The sequence below is a fragment of the Mesoplodon bidens genome (genome assembly GCF_964165515.1).
Source record: "Mesoplodon bidens genome assembly, chromosome: 4".
Lineage (NCBI taxonomy): Eukaryota > Metazoa > Chordata > Mammalia > Artiodactyla > Ziphiidae > Mesoplodon > Mesoplodon bidens.
Window position 1 is genome coordinate 62,243 of NC_138160.1, and position 15,959 is coordinate 78,201.

At 45.5% G+C, this 15,959-nt stretch overlaps 1 long non-coding RNA gene across 1 annotated transcript in view; it reads left to right on the forward strand.

Annotated features, from left to right (window-relative positions):
• Positions 1-15,549: 15,549 nt before the first annotated feature.
• LOC308616667 overlaps positions 15,550-15,959 on the forward strand; it is a 55,901-nt gene continuing 55,491 nt past the window's right edge. Inside the window, exon 1 of the long non-coding RNA XR_014015740.1 lies at positions 15,550-15,668. This is a non-coding gene — a long non-coding RNA (uncharacterized lncRNA). The remainder of the gene's footprint in view (positions 15,669-15,959) is intronic.

A 15,959-nucleotide genomic window follows, 5' to 3' on the forward strand; every position in this document is an offset into this window, starting at 1 on the left:
CCGTGAGTTATGCCATCTCCCTGGCCATATTAACTACCCATCCCTGAAAAACAATACTGCTCCTTTTCCAGTTTCTTCTCTCTCCTTTTCTAAGGGAAGAAACCAAATGCTAGGGTGGTAAGGAAACTCTTGTGCAATGAAGTAACGGGAGGCTCAAGAATTATTCCATGCCATGGAACCCATAATTGGCAGGCTTCCAGAGGCCACATGGATGCATATGGCTCTCCAAGACAATGGCAGTGTCAGTGTAAACCTCCCACTGGGAGGTCCAGGTGCTCCCATATCTTTGATTCTTAATGAATATGCATGTCAAAAGTTTCTAACAGGGCTTCCCTGGTGGCGCAGTGGTTGAGAGTCCGCCTGCCAATGCAGGGGACTTGGGTTCGTGCTCCAGTATGGGAGGATCCCACATGCCACGGAGTGGCTGGGCCCGTGAGCCATGGCCACTGAGCCTGCGCGTCTGGAGCCTGTGCTCCGCAACGGGAGAGGCCACAACAGTGAGAGGCCCGCATACCGCAAAAAAAAAAAAAAAAAGTTTCTAACAACTGAAAGGACAAAGGATTGCAGGGCCATGGTCTACTGTATGGGTGTTGTGTCAGGGACACACTCCAATGTTTAGAGGATTATTACTTCTCTTGGCAGCCTATGAGGCTGTGAGCGGGAGGCCTTTTTCTCAGCCACATGCATGTTAGTAGTTGAAACTTCTCAAAAAAATGTCTACACTGCCCAGGTAGCTCTTGAATTGCCCAGCATCATGGTCAGCTCCGTAACTGTACATGAGGGCCTGACAATGCCCAGGCTGGACTGAGCTAGAGGACCACAGATGCCTGCCTGGATAGTCAGAGGTCAAAGGCTGTCCTGCCTGAGACTTGATCATCTATTCATGCCCACTCAGATGGAACAAAGGATGCCTCCAGGGCCAGGAGGGCCCCACCAGCCCTTAAGAAGGTGGCATCTGGGGGCTGGCAGGTCACTGCCCTCAGTCCTGTATAAATCCACACGTGTCCGCTGAGTGCCCTCCTGTCTTGGCTGTGCTGGAACCTGGGGCTGCCCAGGCAGAGTAGGGCCAGCATCACCCTTCCCAGGTAGGAGGGCAGAAGGAAACCATACATGACTTCTGACACCCTCCCCAATCCTTGACAGAGGTTGACTTGGATAAGAAACAGTCCGAGACAAGAACAGACATTTCATTCTTCTCTCAGAGCCCAGGACTGGGGGAAGGGAGGCCAGAAAAACAGTTATTGACCTCAGCTCCCTGACTCCTGTTTGACCCTGGGCAAGTCCTATCCATTCTGGAGGCTTCAGAGAGAAAGAGAGGGGAGGGCAATGAGGGCCAATTGTGCTTAAACCTAACTCTAACCTTTACCCTAATAACCCTAACCTCTAACCGTAACCCCCTAACAACCCTAGCCCCAGACCCCTAGACCCTTGCCCCGACCCCTAAACTCTAACCCCTGACCCTTTAGCCACAGCCCTCTACCAGGACGCTCCAACAATGACCCCTAACCCTAAACCGTGACCCCTGAACCCTCACACTGACTCAAACCTAGGCTTAAAGCCTGGCCTAGTGGGTACCGAGGGATGACTGTATGAACTCTCAAATAAACCAAGGAATTAAATCTTCCTGACCATGAATTTAGCAATGGTTTCTTAGATTTGACAGTAAAGCATAAGAAATGAAAGAAAAAAATAGATAAATTGGATTTCCTCAAAATGACAAACCTTTGTGCATCAAAAGAGGCTATCCAGAAAGGAAGAAGACAGCCCACAGAATGGAAGACAATATTGGCACATTCTATATCTGATAAGACTCTTTACCTAGAATATACCCAGGACTTTTCCAACTCATCAACAAAAAGACAATAACATTTTTGAAACAGACAAATGGCTGCATGGACTGCTCTCCAGGCAAGACATACAAATGGTCAACAAGGACATGGAAAGATGTCAAACGTCAGTAGTCATGATGAAAATGCAAATGAAAGCCACAGTGTGATGCCCCTTCACACACAGTAGAATAAAAATAAACTTTAAAATCAATTTTAAAATATATAAATAAAAATAACAAATGTTGGCAGCAATGCAGAGAAATTGGAACCTTTAAAAGTTACTTGTGGAGATGCACAATGGTGCAGTCTATGCGTACAAACCTTTACCATTTACTTAAAAATATAAAATATAATTACCATGTGGTTCAACAACTCCACTCCTAGATATATACCAAAAAAAAATGGAAAACAGGCATTCAAACAAAAACTTGTACACCAATTATTCATAGCAGCACTGTTCACAAGAGCCCAGGGTAGAAAAGATTTAAATGTCCATCAGCAGGTAAACAGATAAGCAAAATAAGGTAGATTCATAAGCTACATTATTCTGTCATATAAAGGAATAAAGTAAAATTATACAGCCGCTGTGGAAAACTGTATGGTGGCTCCTAAAAAACATGGATGTGATCCCTTGATTCCACTCCAGGGTGTACACCCAGAATATTAGAAAGCAAGGGCTGGAACAGACATTTGTACCCCATATTCATAGCAACATTATTCACAATAGCCAAAAGGTGGAAGCAACACAACACATCCTTCAACAGATGAATGGATAAGTACAGTGTAGTATATACACAATGGAATATGATTCAACCCTTAAAACTAAGGTAATTCTCACACATGTTACAATGTGGATGAACCTTGAAGTCATTATGCTAAGTGAAACCAGCCAGACACAAAAAGGACAAACGTTCTATGATTCCACTAGTATGAGGTATCCAGATAAGTCAAACTCAAAGACAAAGTAGAATAAGGTTGCCAGGGGTTGAGATGAGTTCGTGTTTAATGGTTACGGTTTCACATGGGGAAAATAAAGCTCTGGAGATGGATGGTGAGGATATTTTTACAACAATGTGAATGTAGTTAATGCCACAGACCTGTGTACTTACAAATGGTTTAAATGGTGCTTTCCCCATGGCACAGTGGTTAAGAATCTGCCTGCCAATGCAGGGGACACGAGTTCAAGCGCTGGTCCTGGAAGATCCCACATGCCGCAGAGCAACTAAGCCCGTGAGCCACAGCTACTGAGCCCTCGTGCCACAACTACTGAAACCTGTGAGCCTAGAGCCCGTGCTCCGTAACAAGAGAAGCCACCGCAATGAGAAGCCTGCACACAGCAACGAAGAGTAGCCCCGCTCGCTGCAACTAGAGAAAGCCTGCGTGCAGCAACAAAGACCCGACACAGCCAAAAAATAGAAAATAAAATAAAATAATTTTTTAAAAAGTTTTTAAAAAATGTTTTAAATGGTAAATGTTATGTGTTTTTAATCACAATGGAAAAAAATGAATGAAATAATGATCAATGTTACAATGTGGATAAACACTGAAAACATCCTAAGTGAAAGAAGCCATACAGAAAAACCACCCAGATCATGCTCATCTTGTACACTTTAAACCCAGAAAGGTTTTTTAAGTGAGGAAAAGCCCCAGTGATGGTTCCAAGAAAAGAAAACTGGATTCGAATAGAAAAATACATTTCCACAAAGCTGGGCAGCTGGTGAAAGTTGAAGCAGGTCTGTAGATAGGATTATAATGTGGAAACCATAATTATTCCTCATTTGGGGGTTATGTGCTCGTTCCCTGGGAGAGTGGCCCTCCTACTCTCACAGGGTAAAACAAACTGGAGAATTTTGTGAATGTGGAAAACTTTATACTGCTATTTAAAGTTTTTTATACACTTGAAATTTACTAGAAAATAAAGTACTTATCAAAACAGCCATGTCATACCATGCCAGAAATACAGACAGAGCTATAGGGACTTGCCTGGGGGCGCGGTGGTTAAGAATCCATCTGCCAATGCAGAGGACATGGGTTCGAGCCCTGGTCCAGAAAGATAACACATGCTGCGGAGCAACTAAGCCCGTGCACCACAACTACTGAGCCTGTGCTCTAGAGCCCGTGAGCCACAACTACTGAAGCCCAAAGCCTAGAGCCCATGCTCTGCAAGAAGAGAAGCCACTGAAATGAGAAGCCCATGCACTTCAACGAAGAGTAGCCCCAACTTGCTGCAACTACAGAAAGCCCACGTGCAATAACAAAGACCCAACACAGGCCAAAAAAATTAATTAATTAAAAAAAATAGAGCTACAGAGCATACAGCACTTCCACTCCTGGGTGTATATCTCGGGATAACCATAAATCCATAAGGCACAGGCACTTCAACTATTAGTGCAGCCCTTTTGCAGGAGCCTCGACTTAGAAACAATATAAATGTTCTTGGAAGGAAAAAATGGATAAAGAAGATATGGTACTTATGTACAATGGAATATTACTCAGCCATGAGATCAATGAAATAAGGCCAGTTGCAGCAACTCAGGTGAACTTAGGTACAATCATTCTAAGGACATAAGTCAGACACAAAAAGACACTTAGCATAAGATATCACTTATAGGTGGAATCTAAAAATGGCTACACATGAACTAAATTACAAAAGAGAGTCACACATTTAGAAAACATACTTAAGGCTGCTAAAGGGGAAAGGTGGGGTGGGGTGAGGCATAAACCAGAGGGTTGAAATTAGCACAGATAGGGTTCCAAAGACCAAATAGGTAATTGACAAGACCTACTCTATAGCTCAAAAAACTAGACTGGGCACACTCTAGTCACCATAAAAGAATATATACGACTGGTAAGAATCTGAAAAAGAATTTATGGATGTCTCTCTGTAAGTGAATCAAGTGGATGTGCAGCAGCAAGAAAGACAGCATTGAAAATCAGCTATACCCCATTATAAAAATAAATTACAAAAAAAAAAACCAAGGAGAAACTGTTACAAAATTCGTTCAGGGGCTGTGATGAAACCTGCATTGACCCCATCTAGATCCACAGCTAAACAGGACAAGAGCAGAGGGCTCCATCTCTGTCTTTACGTTTACAGTCTAATGCGAGCTCAAGTCATTTTACCTCTGTTCATACACTGCTGATTATTTTCAACAAATCACAAAGATATTGGTGTTTTATATTTACTATTTGGTGCTTGAGCTGGAGTAGCAGGCAGCGCCTTGAGGATATTAATCCTGGCTGAGCTATGATAACCTGGAGCGCTACTTGGAGATGCCCAAATCTTTAACGTAGTCTTAACAGTCCCTGCACTTGTAATAATTTTCTTTATAGTTGTACCCATTATACTGCAGGGTTCAGAAACTGACTTGGGCCACTAATAACTGGGATACCTGAGGTAGCATTTCCCCAAATAAATCATGTAAACTTTTGACTACTTCCCCCATCATTCTTACTCCTACTCATATCACCAATAGTAGAAGCTGGTTCTGGTACAAGTGGAACTGTATATTCAGCTCTAGCCTGCAATCTGGCCCACGCAGGAGCCTCTGTCGACCTAACCATTTCCTCCTTACCTTTAGCAGGTGTCTCTTCAATTCTTCGTGCTATTTCTTGTATTACTATAGTCTTTAATCCAAAACCAGCAGTCAAATCCCAATACCAAACACCATTATTTGTTTAGTCTTCCCTAACTATAGCCATATTACTATAATTACCACTCTCAGTCCAAGCAGCCAGAGTTGCCACACTGTTAAGAGATAGAAATCTCAACACTACATTCTTTGACCCTGCAGGAGGAAACCGAATCCTATAGCAACACCTAGTTTGATTCTTTGGTCACCCTGATGTGTGTATTCATGGCCTACCAGGGTTTGTTATAATTTCACATATCATTACGTACGATTTAGGACAAAAACTGCCTTTCAGCTATTTGGGAGTATTAAGAGTCATGTCCACTGGCCTTTTAGGATTTCTCTCGTGGGCCCATCTCATATTTACCATAAGGGTAGCTGTCGACTCAGGAGCATACTTTGCATCAGCTACCATAATTACTTCTATCCCTACAGGAGTAAAAGTATCTAGCCGACTAGAAACTCTTTATTTAATTTTTTTATTTTTTTATTTTTGGCTGCGTTGGGTCTTCATTGCTGCGCACCGGCTTTCTCTCGTTGCGGTGAGCGGGAGCTACTCTTCGTCGCCATGCGCAGGCTTCTCATGGCGGTGGCTTCTCTTGTTGCAGAGCACAGGCTCTAGGCATGTGGCCTTCAGTAGTTGTGGCTCACGGGCTCTAGAGGGCAGGCTCAGTAGTTGTGGCGCACCGGCTTTTTGCTCCGCGGCATGTGGAATCTTCCTGGACCGGGGATCAAACCCGTTTCACCTATATTGGCAGGCCAATTCTTTACCACTGCATCACCAGGGAAGTCCCTGATTAGCAACTCTTCACGGAGGTAATATTATATGAGATCCCACTCTATTATGAGTTTTAGGCTTTATTTTCCTTTTTACAGTAGGTGGTTTGACAGGAATCATCTTAGCCAACTCATCCCCAGACATTGTCCTCCAGGATACATACTATGTAGTAGCACACTTCCATGACGTAGTGTCCATGGGAGCAGTCTTCACTATTATAGGAGGCTTCCTACACTGATTCCCACTATTCTCAGGTTACACAGTTAACTCAGCAGTAGCAAAACTCACTTCACAGGTATATTTGTAATAGTAAATATGACTTCCTGCAGCACTTTCTTGGCCTCTCAGGGAGGTTACTACATTCCTCTGAGGCACACACAACATGAAATATTTTGTCTTTAGGCTCATTCGTCTCAGTAGCAGCAGTAATGCTAATAATCTTCATACTGTGAAAACCATTTGTGTCCAAACGAGAAGTCTCAGCAGTGGAAACTGCTGCTCCTAACCTAGAATGGTTGCACGGATGCCCTCCACCATATCCTATATTTGAAGTCCTACCTATGTAAATGTAAAATAAGGTAGGACTCAAGTCCTTTTCAAGCAGTTTGAAGCCAACAGCATAACAATTATGTCTTTCTCAATAAATGAGATAAATGTAAAAAGTGATGTAAAATTTTCAAAGTGAAATTATAGGCTAAAATAGTGTATATCACAAAGGCATATCAATTTCATCTAAGCTCTCAAGATACAACATCACCGATTATGGAAGAACTTTTACATTTTCATCACACACATTAATAGTGATTTTTAAAAGAAGTTCTCTAGTCCTCTATATTATTTCACTAATATTGACAATTAAACTAACTCATATATGTACAATAGATGCACAGGTAGAGAAAATTTGAACATTTTACCAGCCATTATTGTAATCTTAGCTGCTCTATCATCATTGTGAATCCTTTACATGATACATGAAATCAATAACTCTTCCCAAAGCATAAAAACTATGGGTCAGTAATGATACTGATGCTACAAATACACAGATTAAGAAGATTTAAATGTTGACTGCTCTGTAATCCCCACATCAGAGCTAAAACCAGGAGAATAGTGATTAATAGAAGTCAACAACCTAGCACTATAGAGACAGTCATTGAAGATTAGTTTCACCTGAAATTGTTGTATACTCCTGAGCTGTTCCTTCTCAGGCCTAAAAAGAGCTGCTATCCCAGGACGCCTAAATTAAAGACTCCTAATACCGACAGGACCAGGCCTATGTTGTGGACAATGATCAGTAGAGGTCGTTTTCCTGAGGTCAAAGACAGGACAGAGGGATATGGCTGAGATATGGGGTGAATCTGGAGCCCATGGGGATGCACCCTCCAAGCTCCAGGATAGGAATGGGGCCTCTGGGGTCCCAGGCCACCCACCACGCCCTCCCGAGCAGGATCTTGGCAACATTCCCTGTCAGTGATGAGGCAGCCCTAGCACTTGTCACGCCCCAATGCTGTGTCCTATGTGGGTCCCATGCTCTTGGGACCACACCCACACTCTGCAGGTCCACGCTGCAGGGTCCTTCCTGCCTCAGGAGTACAGACCCCACAGCAAGCAGTTTCCTCCCCAACCAGCAGGAGGAGGGGAGGAGAGCAGGGGCACGAGGGGAATCTCACTCAGACAACACCCCAGGGGTGCCAGCGGGAACAGTGATGATGCAGATGAGGCACAGACCAAGAGATGGATCCAGAGGGCCCAACAGGCAGCTGGTCAGGTCCTGGCTCATCTGTACCCCAGACACCTTTGTCCCTCATACAGCCCCTTCCTCATACACCCTCTCCTTAAATGCAGATTCTTCAGATGCAAACAGGCAGAGTTTCAGGCTGAAAGTCAGCTCTTCCAAAGTGACCCCTCAGCAAACACTGCAGGATTCCGCTCCAGTGGGTGCCCTGGAGTCCACAACTCAGGGACTGAAGTGGATATCGGTGCCAGGGGCAGTGGGAGAGAATGGGGAGTGAGACGCTCGTGGTTGTGGAATTTTGGTTTTGCAAGATGAAAAGTTCTAGGAATGGTGGTGATGGCTCCACGAGAAAGTAAATAGATCTGATGCCTCAGAAACGTGCACTTAAAATGATGAAGATGGTAAAGGGTATGTGACGTGTGTTTTATTTCACTTAAAATAAATTCTTAAAATAATGTCTTGTTCACTGTGATTCCATTTCGACTCCCCTTCATCACAGATGTCAGAGGCCCAGACACAGTCCACTACCTTAGGGGCCATCACGGTACCCTCACATGGCACATGGGAGACCATTCTTAGGGGGGGCTAGTCTGTGCTCACCTGACCTCTGCCCAGGGGGACCCAGGCAGTGGTGACCCCCATAGATTAGACATATGATATGATATGTTATTAATATGATACCACCAAGCATTGTCACTCACCAGAACACAGAGCAGCAACCCACTCAAACATGCCTGACCTCACATGAATGTGAGAAGACTAAGAGAAGAAAAGGTACCACAGGTTAATCAGGTCAACACCCTTAACGCAGAGGTTGGAAATCTCAAAGGGGAAAAGACACACTGCAGGCAAAGAGCACATATGGGCTCTCCCCGTACATGTGATCCTGACCCATGCAGATGTGGTGAGAGCCACACAGTCCCCACACCCTTTACCTGGGGTCGCATGTCCACACTCACCACGGTGACCCCACCTCCCTAGACCCTGCACCTAAAGTCACACGTGCTCTCTCAACAGGTGACCCCTCCTACCCAGACCTCTCCACCTGTCCACAGTCCCAGGGTGAGCTGCCCTCCCCAGACTCCCCCAACTGGGGTCACATGTGCACAGTCTCCAGGGTGACCTCACCTCCCCAGACCCTGCACCTGGGGTGACATGTCCCCTTGGTCAGGACACCATGGCTCTGCTGGTGGATCCCCTCATGTGGAAACAAGCTGTGTTCCTGGGGCCTCCTGGGATGGGAAAATGTGGCAAGTGGGTCTCCTCTCCCCACACTTGTACCAGAGAAGTCCTCCTCTTTTCAGTTTGATTCTGTTGATTTTACTTGTTTTTAAAGCTTTCATGCTGAAGTTGAGCACACTACTTGGTTCTGGCAGGCTCAGTCCTTTCTTGTCTCACATGCTTGTTGAGATAACTCACAGGACAGCAGGGCTGAAAGCAGGGGGGCAGATCTGGACGCTTCTGAGAATGGAAGGAGAGCTCAGCAGCAGCCTCAGCTGTTACCCATCGGGCTTTTGCCCGATCTGCGTGCCCTGCAATCAATTCACCAGCTAAACCTGCCTCCCTACGCACCATGCACGTGCTGGTGAATTGGAATTATTGCCAGGTAGCCCTCCTGTGGATTCTCCACGAGCCCCAGGGAAGGTGAACCTTACAGGGATTAAGACTAAGGCCCCGACCACAGCACTGACCCTTGGGAGGACCAAGTAACCACACTCAGAAGAGAGGCTGTTACTTAGAGAAGCCCACCTCAGTTCCAGACCCCAGACATTTAAGCACTCACCTTCAGATGCAGGCACAGAGCTTCCCAGTCCTGAGGCCAGGCTGGGTTTCTACCCAGGTTCCCATAGTCCTAGCGTACACAGAACATGGTCAGGCCTAATCTTCTTCTTATAGACAACACATGGTCAGCTCTGAACATAATCAGTAGAAAGGACATGCAGAGGTCTAAATCTACCATGTAGACAGAACTTGACCATGTTTAAACTAGCTTAGGGCTGATCTCATAGGAGGTACAGACCACACACATGGGTCTCTCATCTTTGGACACCCACATCAGGAAACTGAACAAAATCTTTGTCATTAAACATTTCAACAGGCAAAACCAAATGTTACCAATATCTCTGGCCACCTCATGGTCAGGATCCATGAGTGAGCCACGAACTTCTGAGAGTGCAGCCCCGTCTGCTGCCAGGACAGACAAGAAGTGGCCTGATTCCAGCCTCCCAGGCTTCCAGAAGGAGGCGGCCGCACTGGAAGCCCAGGCAGGACAGTCCTGCATGGTCTGGACCAGGAGATCCTGTCTGTCCGCTCCACTGGCCGATTCCGGGCGGGGCGCTCAGGGCCGCTGAGAGCCCTGCACTCAGGTCCTGCTTCCCTGCAGCGTGTGCATGTGCATGTGTGTGTGCGTGTATGTGTGCGTGTGCGTGTGGGTGTGTGTAGAGGGGGCGGTGGCTGACGGCTCCCATGGCTCCCGTCCCGGGCACCGCACTGTCTTCGAGGGGAGTCACGGGGAGAGGTAGGGGCACAGAAGCTGTTGGAGAGGAGAACCCACCGTGGAGCTCCTTGCACACTGGCTCACCCCACCTGGTGACCCGCCTGCCCATCGTGGGCCGCATGTCACCCCCCAGCCCACACCCCCGAGGGCAGGGTGCCTGCTCTTTCAAAAGGACAAGGTCTCACATGAAGGAGACCCAGTGGGGACTGTCACGCCCCCACTCCTGATGCTGACTTTGGGAGAATGAACCCCCTTGACTGGGCGATGGGACACTGTGAGGAAAGAGGTGGCGGCCCCATCCAAGTCGGGGCCTGGCTGAGAGATGGGAACACAGGAGCCAAGTGCAGGGCCTGGAGGCCAGGCCAACAGGAGGGGCATCCCCAGCCTTGACCGGACTCTCCAACTGTGACATTGTAGCTTTAGGGGACCTGGGGCAGGTGACTGAATGTAATGCGTGTCTAAACTGGACCCTGAATGGGGCTTAAGGAAGGTGTGAAGGATGTTACTGAGACCGTGACAGTCATTGGAAGACAGACTCTGTGTCAGGACATCCTGCTCCATCCATTTAAATCCCTGAGATCTGTGACCTTTACGTGGCTACGCAGGATTGTTAGAGCAGCTGCGTGTGGATATATCTGCAAGTGGTTCCAGCAAACACACAGTTGTGCACACAGGCGGGCACAGCACACACACAAACATATGTAGGTGCACAGCACAAATATATTCACACACTAGCATATGAACACACATGCACGCATATGCCCATGCACACACTAACGTGAGCAAGTGCACACTAACGAACGAGTGCAAGTGCACATACCTATGCACATGCACAGCATAGGTATGCAAACAGGCACAGGCACACGCATGTACATAGCACACACACAGGGAATAAAGTGAATCCATAAAGTGAGTCCGTAAAGCATTAAGTCCTGAACACAAGTGAAGCTGACATGTATTTTTCCCTTTTCTTAGCTTTGATGTTTTTCACAATAAAAAGTTTAAGGAAAAAGTTAATGGCAAATGACTTTTGATTCATAGGACTTTCTGACGTTATTCCACAAATATTATGACAGGAGAAATGAATGTAGATAGTACATGTGTCCACTAATGGATGAATGGAGAAGAAAAACATGGTCCATCAATACAAGGGAATGTTATTCAGCCTAAAAGGGAAGGCAATTCTGACACAGGCTGCAGCAGGGATGATCCTTGAGGGCATTAATGCTCAGTGATGTAAGCTAGACACAAACAAACAAACAGTGCTTGATCCATTCATACAAGGCCCCTAGAGCAGTCGGAAACACAGAGACAGAAAGTAGGATGGTGAGTGCCAGGGGCTGAGGGAGGGACAATGGCGACTGAGTGTTTAATGGGGACTGTTTCAATTTTGCAGGATGAAAAAATTCTGGAGGACGATGGCGGTCAGGTTTGCACAACAGTGCGAATTACTTCTGGACCCTGAAATGTGCACTTAAAAACGGTTAAGATAGTAAAGTTTATGTTTTGTGTATTGGACCACAATTTTTAAAACTTTAAAAAAAAACAACAGGAAGTAGTCCGTGAATAACACAAGATGCACAACTTCACTGACAACCGAGGGATTAAAACCGTAAGAAAACTATTGTGCACACACCTACCAGAATGGCAGACATGAAGACACAGTATCAAATATCAGCAGGATGTGGAGCAATGGAAAGCCCGGTGCGCAGCGGGGGGTGCAACCACTTCTGAAACAATCGGGCCTCAGAGAGCGAAGTCCGTGCACACAGACCCACAGTGTTCCTCCCAGCTGAACACAACCCCCCCAGCCCTGCACCAGGACACACGGACATGGACTCTGCAGCCACAGGAGCCAAACTTGAAAGAACCTGAAGACCATCACAAGCAGATGCAGAAATGAACCATGCACGCTTCTATGAAGGAATATTCCACAGCGATGGAGTACATTTTGTTTAAAGGCAGTAAAACTATAAAAAATTATTTTTTTAAAAAACTATATTCACAAGATGAAAGAATCTATAATTCTGGCACCTAAGGATTGTCGAATGCTCCTAAAAATAGATTGTTGTGGAAACGTTTATTATAAGGAAATTAACATATTCTCTAGGAAGGATGGGGTGAATGGGCCTGCTACATTTTCTACATTGAAGACATATACAGGTTTTGATTCTACTTCTGTTAACTCAAGTGGGGCTTCATTGGATTTCTGCTACCGCGGAGATAATCAAATTCTGGGTAGGGGTCAGGAGAAAACTAGTCATAGGCATTCTCGTGTAATAATTACTGTTGAAAGTGTAAATGATCCATTTATCAGTACGACTGAGAATAGAATAACTGCTACATTACTTCATATGAGATTGTGTCTGCTACTGTCCCTAGGGCTCCAGTGAGTGAGTATTTTGAATGTGAAGCTCATCCAGATCTGAGAATGGAATAAATGGCTAGGTGTGATATGGCTAATATAAATAATATGCCTACATTTATATTAATTAGTGGGTAAGATATGGGAAGAGGAATTCATGTTTTGAGAGCCAGGGTTAAGGTTAGCATTGGGGCAATAATATATAAATTGATGATGTTGATGGACATAGTGGTTCTTTAATAAGTAATTTGTATGCCTCAGCAATGGTTTGTAATCATCCATGGGGGCTGAGGATTGTTGGCCCTTTCTGGATTTGTATATAGCCTAGGATTTTCCATTTAATTAATATGAGGAATGCTATGGTGAATTAAATTGGGTCATTTGTGAAAGAATGTTGATTATAAACATATTCTTAGGAAGAGGACTTGAACCAGTGCAGATAAAGGTTTCAGTTTTACATAATTACCGGGCTCTGCCACCTTAACAAACATGGTTCTACAGTAGGGTATGTATAAATTAATTGAATGTAGATTATATCATCATTTAGTTTCCAGACATTTTGTAAAGTAAGCCGTAATGCCCTTGTCCTTTCCTACTGGCAGAAATCTGCAATAGACAGAAAGCAACCAGGATGACTCCAGTCTGAACTCAGACCACGTGAGACTTTAATCGTTGAACAGACAATTAATAACAGTTATACCATTGAAATGTCGTGATCCAGCATCAAGGTCATAAACCATATTGCCGCTATGAACTCCAGAATACAATTACACTGTTATCCCTAGTAAAACTTGTTCTGTTGATCAGTGTTTTAGAACAGGTGATAAAGCATTTTGACTAGTTGGTCTAAATTTTGATCACTCAGAGGTGGTTGCTTCTCCAAAAAATAAATGGCACACGGGCCCAAGGCGCACCAGCTTCAGTAGTTGTGGCACACAGGCTCAGTAGTTGTAGCCCACTGGCTTAGTTGCTCTGTGGCACGTGGGATCTTCCCAGACCAGGGATCGAACCCGTGTCCCCTGCATTGGCAGGCGAATTCTTAACCACTTCATCACCAGGGAAGTCCCAGGATCACAGTCTCCCTTTTAGTATACCTTAAGCCCAAAGAATCCATGGAGAATTGTTACAGAAAATAAGACAATAAAATATTGTAAGGACTGTAACAGAAGCATATAGTACATTGTTCATATAGACACAACCCAAGCAGTTACAAAGTATATTAAAAGGGAGGCTGAAATTTTATTTTATTTATTATTTTTTTAACATCTTTATTGGAGTATAATTGCTTTACAATGATGTGTTATTTTCTGCTTTATAACAAAGTGAATCAGTTATACATATGCATAAGTTCCCATATTTCTTCCCTCTTGCATCTCCCTCCCTCCCACCCTACCTATATCACCCCTCTAGGGGGTCACAAAGCACCGAGCTGCTCTCCCTGTGCTATGTGGCTGAGGGAGGCTGCAATTTTAAAGAATAAGATAAATTATACCCACAAACTCCCAATCTTTCCTGAAACGTTGCAATCTGGAACCCTATTGTAGGAAGCAGAAGATTCCAGGAGACATTCTACAAATGAAGGACTCTAAACCCTGTGGTTGGATAAGGAATTCTGGAAGGAAGGTATCCTCACCAGAGGAGAGCAGGTTCCTATACTTGTCTAACACCACATACCTGGACAGTTCCCACTGATCTTGGTCCAGGCATTGCCTGTCCTCTTGAGAGAAAACTATGGCCATATCCTGGAATGTCAGCAGTCCCTGAAATTAAAAGTACACATACCGTGTGGCCACGGGAAGAGTTCATAATGTGACCCAAGAAGAAAAGAGCAAGTTAAGAGAACTGGTTTTAATTTAGAAGAGTGTCTTCAATTACCCACTAATATATATATATATATATATATATATATATATATATATATATATATATATATATATATATATATATATATATATTTTTTTTTTTTTTACAAAGTAAGTTTCTCTATCTTATTTCTAACTACAAGAAAAGAGTGTGGCATGTGATCCACAAAACCAGTATAGAGACTATACTTATCTGGAAAAGAAATGATAAAATGATGGTTTCAACACAGGCATATGCATTTTTGAGTGTTTTATTTATATCAAATTGGATAAAATGTGTGTATTTCTCAGACAGAAAAGACGTGTCGAGGTAGAAATGTACCTTTCAACTATTCATGGGTACACAAGTACACTGGGGAGACTGTACAAGTTCAGATTGTGATTCAGTAGGTCCGGTGGGCCTGAGTTCTATTTTTTTAACAAGCTCATTTTTAACTAGTGATGCCACAGTCTCTGATTCATTAACGACAATTGTGAATAGCAGAGACATAATTAGAAAGGTAAAAATTCATATTTAATTTTGAACTTAAAGTGTTTTATGGATTTTACACCTTTAATAGGATAGTAAGCACAGCAGCAACAATCATTTGTGAATATTTACTATAGACCGTGTATCTTTCTAACTTTGTAGTGTAGGACTCCAGGAAAAATGCCTGGGCTGCGGTCACAGTGGGCGGGGCCCTCAGGCCGGGCCGCCCCTCCAGGACCCCCGACGGGGCCCTGCGCTCCTGGCGGCTCCCTCCCCCGGCGCCTCCGTCCCTCCCAGAAGGCCTCGGGGCAGAGCGGTCCCACCCCCTGCGCGCAGAGCGGAGCCCGCGTTTCCGCAGAGCTGGAGCTCCCGGCTCGGCGTCTCTTCCCTCCGCCTTCACGGAACTGCCCCGGAGCCCGCGGCGAGGGCGGCCTCACTGACGCTGCCGGCTCTGGAGGGGCCCCGGAGGCCGAAGCCGTGACAGTCGTGCGGACGGCGGGCCGGGTAAGTGGGCGCCGACCCTCCGCCTGGTACGGTGCCCTGGCGGCAGGGCAAGACCAGCTTCTGAGGGGCAGGGGTTCGCTGCCACCCGCCGCTGCTGTGCAGAAAGGGCGGCCCCCAGCGTCTGGTCCCGGGAACTTCGGTCCCTCCTCTCGCCCCTGCCCTCGGCCTGGCTCGCGGGGCCTGGGGGGCGTGGGGAGGGGGTCGGCCTGAGTGTCCTGAGGGGAAACGGGGCAAGGGAGGCGCAGGGCCCGGCTGCAGCGTCAGCGCGCCTCCCCCCGACTGCGGGGAAAG